Source organism: Tamandua tetradactyla, chromosome 3 (assembly GCF_023851605.1).
Source record: "Tamandua tetradactyla isolate mTamTet1 chromosome 3, mTamTet1.pri, whole genome shotgun sequence".
Classification (NCBI taxonomy): Eukaryota; Metazoa; Chordata; class Mammalia; order Pilosa; family Myrmecophagidae; genus Tamandua; species Tamandua tetradactyla.
Window position 1 is genome coordinate 60,251,282 of NC_135329.1, and position 13,842 is coordinate 60,265,123.

At 38.9% G+C, this 13,842-nt stretch overlaps 1 pseudogene; it reads right to left on the minus strand.

Annotated features, from left to right (window-relative positions):
- Positions 1-3,520: 3,520 nt before the first annotated feature.
- Positions 3,521-4,201, minus strand: LOC143675566 (ras-related protein Rab-23 pseudogene; annotated as a pseudogene).
- Between the last annotated feature and the right edge of the window lie 9,641 nt (positions 4,202-13,842).

Consider the following 13,842-nt stretch of genomic DNA (forward strand, 5'->3'; position numbering starts at 1 on the left):
CTTTAAGAGAGATCACAGGCACAGTGGATTACACATTAATGAAAGTTCTTTCTAAGCACTGCATTGTGAACTATTGAAAACCAAGTATTTCATTCCACAATGTGAAATGTTGTTCATCTTTTTGGTAATTTCACTTCATTTTGAAAAAAAAAACATGTGTACTAGCAACTGAGACAAATAAAAAGAAAACCATTTAGCCTGGTGTTCCAGTTTACTAGCTGTCAGGATGCAATATACCAGAAATGGAATGGCTTTTAAAAGGGGGAATTTAATGAGTTGCTAGTTTACAGTTCTAAGGCTGAGAAAATGTCCCAATTAAAGCAAGTCTATAGAAATGTCCAATCTAAGGCATTCAGGGAAAGATACCTTGGTTCAGGATGGCTGATGAAGTTCAGGGTTTCTTTCTCGTGTGGAAGGGCACATGGTGAACACAGTCAGAGTTTCTCTCTCATCTGGAAAGGCACATGGTGAATACGGTCAGGGTTCCTCTCTCATCTGGAAGGGCACATGGTGAACACAGCATCATCTGCTAGCTTCTTTTCCTGACTTCCTGTTTCATGAAGCTCCCTGGGAGACGTTTCCCTCTTCATTTCCAAAGGTCACTGGCTGGTGGACTGTGCTTCTCATGGCTATGTCATTCTGCTCTGCTTTCTCTGAATCTCTCTTGTTCTCCAATCTGTTTCCTCTTTTATAGGACTTTAGAAACTTATCAAGACCCACCCAAATGGGTGGAGACATGTTGTCACCTAATCCATCTTAACAACCACTCTTCATTAAATCGCATCATCCAGGGAGATGATCTGATTACAGTTTCAAACATACAGTATTGAATAGGGATTATTCTACCTTTATAAAATGGGATTTTGAATAAAACATGGCTTTTCTAGGGGGCATACTTCCTTTCAAACCAGCACACTTGATTTCATTGAACTACATTGCTGTATGTAGGCTATTCTATATGCTATTAATTTTATAAGGAATAAAAAGGGAAAAGAAAACCTGAGGAACTCTGATATATGAAAATTATCCCACATCTATATATCTATGGGCTAAAAATTAGCCATAATGTAAAAAAAAAAAAGTAGATTAGAGCACAAATGCATAATTGTCAAGAGTCTTGGTCAGGCTGTTTTAGCATCAATGTTTCATTAGAAGGAATACAATGATTAAGAGGAAGTGTAAGTTTTAGAGAAGTAAAAAATTAATGCCAGTAATACAAGTCTTAGAACATAACACAGCACAGACAGTAGACACAATATTGCTGGGTTAAGCTTTGTTTCAAGATTTGGCAGAAGAACCCAGCCCTACCTCTTCAGAAAATTGAGAAATTATTAATTGTATGACTTATGGTCAATCCTCAGGTCTACGTAATTATTTTAAATGATTAATTATGGTTAGGTTTAAAATAGAGCAGTGAAAATTAAAAACTAAAATATGTAACAAAGGTCTTTTTGGCTTTTGTAAAAAGAAGAAAAGACAGAAGTACATAAAATCATATTACAAATATTAGATGAACTGGAACCATGAGAAATTTCATTTTTCATAAAGAAAACTAGCAGCACATTTTTGCTCACATTCTTTTAAACTGCTATATGAAATAGAACTACAGCATATTATATGATGTGAGTGATTTTTCTATAATGAAAAACATGAGACTATTTGCTGCAAATGTATTTTCTTTAAAAATAAAAAGAGGCTCCTTTTCAAGAGAGTAGAAAAGAAACATGAGTTAGTCATTAGCAGGTGTCCATTGTTAACTTACAAACCAAGTTTTTCCCTACACCTGTCCCACTGCTGGCAATGAGAGTGGTGACAACTGGTGATATATTACTTTGAAGTAGATAATGCCATATTATTTCAATATTTTAAAAACCAAACATTTTAGATAACTTCACAAGGATATTCTGGAAAATTCTATCATGTTCTCAGCATTGATCTCGGCAAGGATAAGAGGGTGGAACAGATGGAAGACTTAAAAGCAAAACAAGATAAAACATACAAGAGGAATGCATAAAGCATTCTGTATTCAGTATGCATAATGAAAAGTGACTTCATGGTGCTCATATTTTTCAAGAAGTTATTTCAAGAGAAGTTATTTTTACATATTTTGAAATTCTATTAAAACCAAGTATATTGATAGGAATTATTTATAGGTTAAAAGCAAATCATTAATAAATTTGTTTTAGCAGAATTCATGCAAATATGTTAGAAAGTTACTGTTCCAAGTCTTAAAATTTATGCTCTGACACGATTATATAAAATCATTTCTTAAATTATTTTATAATCAGTACTGACAAAGCTCTTGAGAAAGTGCCATACAAACCCAAGGTTATAGAAAGTTTTAAGTGATAATCTTAAAATACCATATAAAAATGTGTAAATCATGGAATGTTTTAGAGTTGCAGGGCATCATAAAAAATTCATAATTTGGATTAGGAAAAGAGACCATCTCATACATTTAAAAAAAATTGCTAACATAATTATTAAAGTTCAAAACTGGATACTCAATCAGCAGCAAAAATGCTGGATGCAGCACTGCACTTCATAGGACCTAATGAATAACTGCAAATCTACTGCATATTTGCTTAGGGATTTGGCTAACCTCATGACAGCACAAACCCATCACACTTGGGGATGGACATAGAAAAAAGCTAACTCTCAGATTTTATAACAAGTCTCACTTGGAAGATGCTCTACCTGAAAAATATCTATAGCCCCTTTTTTTTTCACTCTGTAAGAGACAAAATTGCTTTTAAAAGATATTACAAACAATATAAATGATAATAAAGCACTATAAAAATGAGGTAACGATATTTTTGGCACAAAGCAATTTATAAATCCAAGCTCATTTTGCAAAATGTATGTCTGGAATTTCTCATTTGAAAATAAAAACTTTTAACAGACACACAGTGTGTAAATGATCTTATGAATGTATTAATTAGAATATAATTTTCCTTCAATACTGTACGTAACTTCAGTTTACTTCAGTACTGATCTCTGCATGCATACCTTCACACTATACCTCATACAGGTATTACACAGGTAACACTGCCAAAGTACACCCTAATGAAGTCTGTCAAGATTTAGGGTTTATCTTTCATTGTTATATTTTGGTAAGTACTGGGAGCCAATATTATTTTTCAGAAAAGCTAGGTGGACAATTTCAGAAAAAGAATGCTATCTTTCCTTGATTCATAATATTAAGATCTACCAAAATACTTAGAAATTTTATTTATTTTTCCAACATTTTAAATTTCAGTGAAACCTGTTTTGGTCATTTCTTTTAGCATTCCCTCAATAACAGTTTTGTCTAATGTAAAAAATTGAAAGGAATCCACAGGGCAGTAATTTTTCTGCCAGAGTTCCCACTCTACATTCTGCAAAACATTGCCAGAGCAATATTAAGTCCATCAACTATGAGGGAGCCTTTAAGTGTAAAATCTGCTTCATGAGAAGAGAGATAATGCATTTTTACTGAATTGCACAACATAATTCAATTCTAGCGCTCTTTAAAAATGTTTTAGGGTATACTACAGCTACTAAATGGATTTCTGTTTTTCTTGGTCCTCTGTTTGTTGGGTCTAATGTTGATGACATCTCCACAGTTAAGGATAACTTAATTCTGACCTGAGTGATTTTGGCCAGAATTATTAAAGACACCAATTTTATTACTACTTGAGTGTGTTAATTCTGGGTCTTCAGCTAATTGTTTGAGTTTTTGATGATATTTTTCAGCCAAATATTTGGAAACTTCATTTACATTTAGATCCTTCTTCACCGATGTTCTGTAGAATCTTAAACGTTTTGTCAGTGCTCAGCTTCCTCATTCTTTATAGAAGAATCATCCAAAAGATCAATCTTGTTTTGTATAAGAACAGTGGATATATCTCCAACTTCATCTACTACTTTTTCTGTCCAACTGGGAATTGCTTCAAAAGACTTCCTGTCAAGTGTTAGAAAATACAAGCACACAAGCCTGGGTTGCTCCATGGTAGGTCTTTGTTATTGCATTAAATTCCTTTTGACCTGCCAAATCCCATAACATGACCTCTTCAGCATTAACTTGGATTTGTCTGTACTAAACACCAACTCCAATGGTTTTCTTATAGACTTTTGTAAAACTGCGTTTGCAATATCGTTGAATCATACTTGATTTTCGAACTGCTCCAATCCCTACAAACCATGTTTGTTTAGAAATCATAATCATTCTAAAAAAAACGAGAGGGCACGAACTAGCTGGGCAGCTCCTGCGGGGAGGGGGGGGGGAGCTGGAGCGCTGGGAAGGGGAGGCAGTGACCGCTGTAGCAGCAGCAGTTGCACAGTGACCCTGCGGACCCTGTCACACTGCGCGGCTGGTCTGCGGCAAGCAGGGGAATGATTTGAGAGAGCGCTAATCACTTGGAATTAGAGCTGGTACAGAAAATCCTTTTCAACTCCAAAAATGTTGGAGGAATATATGGAAATGCATTTTTTGGAGCCTCCTCTCGTTTTTAAAAAAAATGATTACGATTAAAAACACACACACACACATTATTAGTAGGCAGCACAAAGATTGACGGTTCAGCAACTCTACTGGCGCGAGGGTGGCGGGGCGAGGGAAAGTCGACTCCTCGCATCGATGGATCCCTCTGACCCATTCTTAACTTCTCCTCTAGTGTATGTCTTAGTTTATGACAAGGTAACACGTCTTTTTGTACATGTCCTAGTGGAGAGCAAGTCATCGGTTAATTCTTTTTTATGAAGCTCATATTAGTATCGTTTGGACATAAGAATATTTATCTGTGATGTTCTTTCTTCTAGAAATAGGGCATCTTTCCCAAGTCAATAAGTTTTATTGGAAAATGAAGAATTTGTTACTAGAGATAAGTGATATCAAACCAGAAGATCTTAACAGATCTCAATTTTCTGAAGTTGAATAATAAATTTCATGGTTAGACACTTTGCAATCCATCTTCATTTTTTGTCCTGCACTCAAATGTTTTGTGATATCTCTGTGTCCCTGAAGAAATCAACTTGATTGAGGGGTAGGAAGAAAGTGGATGATCTCAAGTCTCTGTGGGTTTTTGACCTTGAACCCCAGGGGAACCATGTAAAACTAATGACAACAAAAAGGTCTCCACATTCCTCCCAACTGATGAATTCCTAGTAATAAATGACCCATTTTGGTCCTCTTCACCTCATGCCAAACCAAGAGTGGACTGTGTCCTCCTCATATTCAGTTTGACCAGTGCTGTGGTGGCTTCATCAGAAGGAACTCTTGAGATCACCTATCCCATCTCACACTTCCCTCCCAGGGACTCTCTTCTGGGCAGTGGTCAATACATGTTTGTGGGATGAAACAATAAAAATGAATGCAAGAAAAGGATTAAACAACAAGAGTTCCTTTATTCACAGCAGAAACTTTGAGTGCTGGGATGATGTCATAATTTGGTTTGCTCTTCATAAATGCAATGAAAAAATATTGTTTTTTTTATGCTTGAAGCTAAGAAATGATGTGCCAGAGGCAGCAAGGGAAACAGGGTCCCTGGAGAATCCTTTTTGTTGTCTTTTTTAAGATTTTTGAGAAAAGGAAGCAAACTCTGAAAATAAATTATTTCCTGGCCATCCTCTCACCTACCTTGTGTTAGGCTCCTGGGTTCCATGGTCCTGAGCACCTCAGGTAGCCCAGCTCCCTCCCTGGGGAGGTTTGTTTCTGGACTTCCATCATGGTATTACCTCTCACACAGTAATACATGGGTGAGTCCTCGGTTCCCAGGCTACCTATTTGTAGATACAGCATATTTATCAAATAATCTCTAGAAACAAGGTATTTGCCTTTCACAGATCCAGCATACAAACTAATGAGGCCATCACCTTGGTGTTTTATTAAACCAACCCCCTCAGGCCCAGCACATCACACTGGACACCTGCAGGGAGAGAGATAAAATGTTCAAGGTAGGATCACACAGAGGACAAGGACACACATGCTGTTTCACTGTGGCACACATAAAAATGACATGGCACATAGGGAAAGTCCTAGATTGGCACAAAAGCTCATGGTAGTCCTGCTAGGTTCCATCTGCTAAGGTCAGACTCAAAAGATTTTGCCTCAGACCATGACTATAACTGACTTTGATGAGATGTTGTACTGGTTTTAACTTTTGTATTGTATTTATATTGTTCTGGAATGTTTTAAGGATTTGTGGTATTGTAATGGAGTGAATGTATTTTGTATATGGAAAAAATATGTCTTTTCTGGGGTCCAGAGGGTGGAATGTGTCAGTTTGAAAGTATTATGTACTCCAGAAAAGCCATGTCTTAATCCTTGTTCAATCTTTGTGGAGGCAGCTGTTTTTTCTTTAAAAAATCCTAATTCAATATTGTAGATGGAAATTTTTGATCAGATTATCTCCACAGAGATGGTACACACCCAATTGTTGGGTGTGAACTTTAGAGTAAATGGAAATGTGTTTCCACCCATTCCAGGTGGATCTTGATTAGTTTACTGGAATCCTTTAAAAGAGGCAACATTTTGAAGAGAATCAGAAATGACAGAATCAACAGAAGCTTCAGAGCAGAGCTGACACAGATGCTGATACTTGGAGAACAGAGACACAGATATTTGCAGTTGCTTGGAGCCCAGCAGATGTTGCCATGAGATGCTAAGCAAGCCAGAACCTGAGAGAACCAAGGAAAGCCAAGAGATGAAAGCCAGCCCCAGAAAAGCAAAGTGAGAAACCCCCACAGGGAGAGAGTTTATAAATAAGTTATTAAAAGAGAAGAAGTCTAGAGCGGGCCATGGTGGCTCAGCAGGGAGAGTTCTTGCTTGCCATGCTGGAGACCCAGCTTCAATTCCTGGTGCCCGCCCATGCAAAAAAAAAAAGAGGAAGTCTATAAAATCCCTATGGGGCTTTATGAGAATGAGAGATATGAGGATTAGTTAATACATATCTATATCTACATCAATATCCAAATCCATATCTATATCTATATGATATCTATATATATCTATATTGTGATCATTTATCTGTTTCAATTATTCTATATATATACATACATATAGACACAGAGGTAATTTTGATACATGTGTATACATGTGTTTGTAAGTATAGACATTTTTTAACTGGGAAAAAAGTTGGAAAAAATTACATCCCAGTAGCAATGAACACACTTAATGACAAATCTTGGTTTCTAAGACTATTCTTAAATAAAAAGGGCCATGGCTTCTTGAAGAAATGCCTGATTCCAGGGCTGAGGCAGGGAATAAATAAGGTGAATGTTAATCATCTCATAGTGCCAGAAAATAAAGACTTGAGAAAACAAAGGATGGGGTTATGTCAAAAAGACCCAGGAGTCAACTAAATAAGCTCACACGAAAAAATCTGGAAAGTATAACTCCTTCAATACATGAATAAAGCGGGGTAGAAGGGATAAATATTTATAGGAGAATTCCAGAAAAAATTTTTTAAATATAGTCAGATTGAGCAAAATAGAGAACTGGCATTAGAACACCACAAAAATATTTACTATAGCCAATATCCATTGATTATACTAAAAATAATAGATAAAATTTTAAGGCAGAAACAGAATATTTGCATAGCCTCAAAGTGTTTTTCCCAAATATTTGCTAATTGCTCTAATGTTCTTAGCATATGTTCACAAATTTCTGGTACTCTTCCATGCAGCAAGTAGGGCTTAATTCCCCTCTCCTTCAGTGCAGGCTGAACTAAATGACTGCTTCTAATGAATAGACTTTGGAAAGGAAAAATGCAACTTTACAGTGCAGGAAATGGTCAGTTACTCCTTAAACAAGTGATCAGGGTCAATTATGCTAATATCATGAACACGCTGATGTGATGCAAAGAGAAAGGCATCTCTCTTCTGTGGCATTATTACACCTAGTTTAACCATGAGAAAACATCAGACAAACCCATACTGAGGGATATTCTACAAAATCCCTGAACAGCATTCTGTAAATGTATCAAGGACATGAAATATAAGGAAAGTGCCAGTAATGCCACAGACAGGAGGAAGCTAAGGAGACATGATGCCTAGATGCAATGAGGAGTCCTGGATAGGATCCTGGGAAGAAATACGGGATGGGGTTGTGTCAAAAAGGTGTAGGAAAAACTATTGACATAAAATTTGCATTTTAAGCAATAGTGTGGTACAACAGTTAATTTCTTTGCTTTGGCAAATATACATGTTTGCACATGATGTTAACTTTAACGGAATTTAAGTGAAGGGTATAGGGGCACTCTCTGAACTATCTTTGCAATTCTTCTTCTGATCTGAAATTGTTTCAAAAGAAAAAGTTAGAAGAAAACACAATATAAGGGTTAATATAAAAATCATTTCCAGGGCCCCAGGGCCCACTAGGAATGCCCTTGCCCACTTCTTAAGCCTCAATTCTCTCTCACTTCACTCCAAACACTGTCATTATAGTTCAATCTACAACATTAAAACACCCACACCTCAGTTCATTGGCATTATCTGTCTCCTTACAGATAGTCCGTAGGATAGCTGCTTTGCCGGGTGGCAACATCCTCCTCTACCTTCTTTTCCATTTGATTTCCTCAGGTTGTTGCCCTATAAGCTAGTGGTCTCCAGGAAATCTTCATTTGAGGCTCTACAAAAGAATTATTATTTTTACCATATAAAATAATATTTTATTGTGTATGTACTTACCCTTGGCACCACAATAATGCAAGCTTCACGAGAACAAGGATTATTTTTAATTTTCAGGTTCACAGTGACAAGAATAAAGCATAGCTTATGCTTGGTGCTCATATGACTGTTGAAAGAAGGAACTGTAGTCTCTCTCTGGTATAAAATGGAGAATATCAACCAACACCAAATTATGGAATATCACCTCCATCTGCTTTGATTCAGCCATCAAACATTTCCAAACCATCGTGCCTTTGATACTGTTTTATTCTTTGGTTGTATTGTATTTATAGGTAACAGGTTTTATTTTGTTGTTTGTTTGTTTGTTTGTTTTTTGCATGGGCAGGCACTTGGAATTGAACCTGGGTCTCTGGCATGGCAGCAGGAACTCTGCTTGCTGAGCCACCATGGCCCACCTAGGTAACAGTTTTTTACTATTTCTGTATCACCATATTTTAGATGGAAGCTTTAGACAACTTCCAGTGAGTATTTTTTAATTTATATTTTTCCATATTTAAAATACATTTTAAAAAATCTGAGAGTAAATATAACTTAAGCTTTAGATGAAAGATCATTGCTAAATTTCTGCCATTTCTGAAAGTCATTTACATTTTGCTGTATTTGTATTAGTTAGGGTTCTCTAGAGAAACAGAATCAACAGGAAGCACTCGCAAATATAAAATTTATAAAAGTGTCTCACGTGACTGCAGAAACACAGAGTCCAAAATCTGTAGAGTAGGCTGTGAAGCCAACAATTCCGATGGAGGGTCTGGATGAAATCCACAGGAGAGGCTCACCAGCCAAAACAGGAAGAGCTTGTCTCCTCTGAATCCTCCTTATAAGGTTTTTAGTGATTAGATTAAGTATCACTCATTGCAGAAGGCACGACCCTTTGGCTGATTACAAATGGAATCAGCTGTGGATGCAGCTGACATGATCATGATTTAATTCTATGAAATGTCCTTATCGCAACAGACAAGCCAGCACTTTCCCAACCACCACTTGGCCAAGTTGACACATGAACCTGACCATGACAGTTCACCCCTTGTCAACTTGGCAACTATACATACCATCTTAAACCATACCTAATTCTAAATAAAAAACAACAAAACACACATTATTTTTTTTTCACCTAGCAGTACTCAACCATCCTGCCTATAACTGGAAACACATTAAATCTCTCCAGAATAGGGTGCAAATCCTTGGGTAATATTCATTCTTAAACTTGATATCTTACAACTTAAATAGTATAACATGAACAAAACAGCATTACAGTCCTCGTTTCTGCAACTGATCATGTGGTCGCAGTTCATGTTTATCACTACCTTCTTCCACTAACCATTTCATGTTCCCTTTACCCTCAGCAACCACTTCAGCTGTCCATGGTTCTTTGGCTGGTGGGGTGACCCAAACCTTCATTCCTGAAGTTCCAGAGCCATTGGTAGTCCTGTCTAGGGATCTCCTATATTCCAAGAAAACTCTTCTTTACCTCCATTATATAGTTGCAGTCCTACATCCTCCTGATAGTCAGGGTCAATTACCCCAGACAATAATGCAAGCCCCTTCTTGGCTTATTGATCCAGTGGCATAAGTAGCCCAAAGTGACCAGGTGGCAGTCTTACCTTCCAGTTCAGTGGAATCATTATTGTTTCTTTTGGTGGAAGCACCCCCCATTTTGGAATTAAAACCTGTAGACCAGAGGAGCTCAGGGTCGCAGGGACAGGAAGAAAAATTTTTCTAGCGGATCACTAGGGATAATAGTGAGTGGTACCACTTCCATTCCCACCCCTTGGTTCCTGGACCCATGGATCCTGGGTATGGGAGAAACAGTACCATACAGCAGATGGTGATTCAGAGCATATACAGCCTCCTGGAGAAAATTACCCCAGGCTTTCAATGTACTGCCACCTAGTTGGTATCGCAGTTGAGTTTTCAAAAGGTCATTCCATTGCTGTATGAATCCAGCTGTTTCTGGATGATGGGGAACATGGTAAGACCAGAGAATTCCATGAGCATGTGCCCATTCTCACACTTCATTTGCTGTGAAGAGTATTCCTTGATCAGAAGCAATGCTATGTGGAATACCATGACAATGGATAAGTTATTCTGTAAGCCCATGGATGGTAGTTTTGGCAGAAGCATTGTGTGCAAGAAAAGCAAATCCATATCCAAAGTATGTATCTATTCCAATTAAAGCAAGTTGATGCCCCTTCCATGCAGGGAGTGGTCCAATGTAATCAACCTGCCACCATGTAGCTGGCTAGTCACTTTAGGAGAATGGTGCCATATTGGGGGCTGAGTGTGGGTCTCTGCTGCTGGCTAATTGGGCACTTGGCAGTGGCTGTAGTCAGGTCAGACTTGCTGAGTGGAAGTCCATTTTGCTGAGCCCATGCATAACCTCCATCTCTACGCCATGATCACTTTGTTCACAAGCCCATTGGGCAAATAGAAGTTGCTGGGGAAAAAGGCTAACTGGTATCCACAGAACGGGTCATCTTACCCAGTTGATTATTAAAACCTTCCCTTTCTGAGGTCACCCTCTCGCGTGTATTCACATGGGACACAAACATCTTTCTGAGTTTTTAACCCTCTTAGAAAGGGTTAAAAACCTATCACATACCACTTTCCCAGACCTCTTTGTCACCAATTTTCCAATTATGGTATTTCCATGTCCCTAACCATCCAGTCAAACCATTAACAACAGCCCATGAGTCAGTATACAAATGCACCTCTGGCCAGTTTTCCTTCCAAGTAAAATGAGCAACTAGGTGCACTGCTCGAAGTTCTGCCCACTGAGATGATTTCCCCTCACACTGTCCTTCAAGGACACCCCAGAAAGGGGTTGTAATGCTGCAGCTGTCCACTTGTGGGTGGAACCTGCATATTGTGCTGAACCATCTGTAAACCAGGACCAGGTTTTCTCTTCCTCAGTCAATTTACTGTAAGAAATGCCCCAAGAGGCCACAGCTCTGGTCTGGGAAAGAGAAGGTAACATGGCAGGAAATCATGGGCATTTGTGCCACTTCTTCATGTAACTTGCTTGTGCCTTCAGGATCTGCTCTGGCTCTATCCATATATACCATTTCCATTTTACAGTAGAGTGCTGCTGCGCACACCCAACTTAATGTCTTGGTGGGTCAGACAACACCCAGCTCATGATAGGCAACTCAGGTCTCATGGTAACTGGGTGGCCCATGGTTAAGCATTCAATCTCTACTAAGGCCCAGTAGCAGGCCAAAAGCTGTTTCTCAAAAGGAGAGTAGTTATCTGCAGGAGATGGTAAGGCTTTGATCCAAAATCCTAAGGGTCTGTGTTGTGAGTCTCCTATAGGGACCTGCCAAAGGCTCCAGACAGCATCTCTATTTGCCACTGACACTTCCTGCACCATTGGATCTGCTGGATCATATGGCACAAGTGGCAGAGCAGCTTGTACAGCAGCCTCGATTTGGTGTACAGGTCCCCACTCAAAATTAGCAGCTTTTCTAGTCACTCGATAGATGGGCCAGAGTAGCACACCCAAATGAGGAATATGTTGTCACCAAAATCCAAAAAGACCAACTAGGCATTGTGCATCTATTTTGGTTATAGGTGGGGCCAGATGCAGCAATTTACCCTTCACCTTAGAAGGGATATCTCGACATGTCCCACACCACTGGACACCTAGAAATTTTACTGAGGTGGAAGGCCCCTGTATTTTTGTTGGATCTATCTCCCATCCTCTGATATGCAAATGTATTACCAGTAAATCTAGAATAGTTGCTGCTTCTTGCTCACTAGGTCCAATCAACATGATATCATCAATATAATGGACCAATGTGATGTCTCCTGGGAGGGAGAAATGATCAAGTTTCCTGCAGACAAGATTATGACATAGGGTTGGAGAGTTGATATACACCTGATGTAGGACAGTTAAAGTATATTGGTGACCTTGCCAGCTGAAAGCAAACTGTTTCTGGTGGTCCTTACTAATTGCTATTGAAAAAAAGCATTTGTCAGCTAAATAGTTGCCTACCAGGTACCAGGGGATGTATTGATTTGCTCAAGCAATGATACCTCATCTGGAACAGCAGCTGCAATGGGAGTTACCACCTGGTTGAGCTTATGATAATCCACTGTCATCTTCCAAGACCCATCTGTTTTCTGCACAGGCCAAATAGGAGACTTGAATGGGTTGTGATGGGAATCACCAGCCCTGCATCCTTCAAGTCCTTAAGAGTGGCAATAATCTCTGCAATCCCTCCAGGAATCCAGTATTGCTTCTGATTTACTGTTTTGCTTAGTAGAGGCAGTTCTAGTGGCTTCCACTTGGCCTTTCCCACCATAATAACACTCACTGCATGAATTAGAAAGCCAATGTAGGAATTCTGCCAGTTGCTCAGTATGTCTATACCAATTATACATTCTGGAACTGGGGAAATAACTACAGAATGGGTCTGGGGGCCCACTGGACCCACTGTGAGATGGACCTGTGCTAAAATTCCATTGATCACCTGGTCTCTATAATCCACCACTCTGACTGATGGTCCAGAGTGATGTGTTGAGTCCCCTGGAATTAATGTCACTTCTGAACCAGTGTCTAATAATCCCCGAAATATCTGATCACTTCCTTTTCACCAATGCACAGCTACCCTGGTAAAAGGCCTTCGGTCTCCTTGGGAAAGGCTTGAAGGAAGATTAACAGTGTAAATCTGTGGCTGTGTAACAGGGTTCTCCTCCAAACAGACTTGGCCTCCCTTTCATTCAAGGGGTTCTGGGTCTGTAAACTGTTTCAAGTCTGGAGATTAAGGGACCATGATTCTGTATTTTTGTAATTCAGGTTAGATTTCTGTTCACTTGACCTATAACTCTTCTGTTTATACAGCTCGAACAAGAATTTAGTAGACTGCCCTTCTATTGTATTTCTAGGTACCCCATGACTTACTAGTCAATGCCACAAATCTCTGCATGTCATATAATTTTGATGCCTGCTTTGAGTTTGCTGTCAATTATAATAGCCAAATCTACCCTGTCTTTGGCAATTAAGTGCTGCCACCTGGCTTCTGCCAACTCGGGACCCTGTCATCCCCATTGTGTTTAAGGATTGCAGCTCAGTGACAGCAGTTCCTACAGTAATATCTGATCTACACAGAAGTGCAACCACAGAGCTCTTTAGGGATGATGGTGCTAGTCGCACAAATTTATTTCTCACTGTTCTGG